Source organism: Xylocopa sonorina, unplaced genomic scaffold (genome assembly GCF_050948175.1).
Source record: "Xylocopa sonorina isolate GNS202 unplaced genomic scaffold, iyXylSono1_principal scaffold0027, whole genome shotgun sequence".
Taxonomy (NCBI): Eukaryota; Metazoa; Arthropoda; class Insecta; order Hymenoptera; family Apidae; genus Xylocopa; species Xylocopa sonorina.
This window is the reverse complement of record NW_027490098.1, coordinates 1454802-1456380: the sequence shown is the minus strand read 5'-3', so window position 1 is coordinate 1456380 and position 1579 is coordinate 1454802.

The window sequence follows — 1579 nt, the reverse complement described above, 5'->3', positions numbered from 1 at the left end:
CGCATTTACATTCATTTGAATCGTAGACGAGGAATGCATAACACTTCGCAAATCATAATACATCTTACCATGAAACGTAGAAATGAGATGCGATATCGCGTTTTAAGAAGCATTAGAACTCTATTGCTACGATACCCAGACATCTGCAGACGCTATTTCCTAACAAGGAAGTGTCGCATTTACATTCATTTGAAGTGTAGACGAGGAATACATGACACTTCGCAAATCATGTTATATCTTACCATGAAACATAGAAATGAGATGCAATATCTCGTTTTAAGAAGCATTTGAACTCTATTGCTTCGATACGTAGACATCTGCAAACGCTATTTCCCTGCAAGGAAGTGTCGCATTTACATTCATTTGAGGTGTAGACGGGGACTACATAACACTTCGCAAATCATCTTATATCTTACCATGAAACATAGAAATGAGATGCCATATCGCGTTTTAAGAAGCATTAGACAGCTATTGCTGCGATACGTAGATATCTGCAAGCGCTATTTCCTAGCGAGGAAGTATCGCATTCACATTCATTTGAAGTGTAGACGAGGAATACATGACACTTCGCAAATCATGTTATATCTTACCATGAAACATAGAAATGAGATGCAATATCTCGTTTTAAGAAGCATTTGAACTCTATTGCTTCGATACGTAGACATTTGCAAACGCTATTTCCTTGCAAGGAAGTGTCGCATTTACATTCATTTGAACCGTAGACGAGGAAAAGCATAACACTTCGCAATGAATATTATATCTTATCATGAAGCATAGATATGAGATGCAATATCTCGTTTCAAGAAGCATTTGAACACTATTGCTTCGATACGTAGACATCTGCAAACGCTATTTCCTTGCAAGGAAGTGTCGCATTTACCTTCATTTGAAGTGTAGACGAGGAATACATAACACTTCGCAAATCATATTATATCTTACCATGAAACATAGAAAGGAGATGCGATATCGCGTTTTAAGAAGCATTAGAACTCTATTGCTACGATACGTAGACATCTGCAAACGCTATTTCCTTGCAAGGAAGTGTCGCATTTACATTCATTTGAAGTGTAGACGAGGAATACATAACACTCCCCAAATCATATTATATCTTACCATGAAACATAGAAATGAGATGCGATATCGCGTTTTAAGAAGCATTAGAACTCTATTGCTACGATAGGTAGACATCTGCAAACGCTATTTCCTTGCAAGGAAGTGTCGTATTTACATTGATTTGAAGTGTAGACGAGGAAAACATAACACTTCGCAAATCATATTATATCTTACCATGAATCATAGAAATGAGATGCGATATCGCGTTTTAAGAAGCATTAGAAATCTATTGCTACGATACGTACACATCTGCAAACGCTATTTCCTTGCAAGGAAGTGTCGCATTTACATTCATTTGAATCGTAGACGAGGAATGCATAACACTTCGCAATGTATATTATATCTTATCATGAAACATAGATATGAGATGCAATATCTCTTTTTAAGAAGCATTTGAACTCTATTGCTTCGATACGTAGACATCTGCAAACGCTATTTCCTAGCAAGGAAGTGTCGCATTCACATT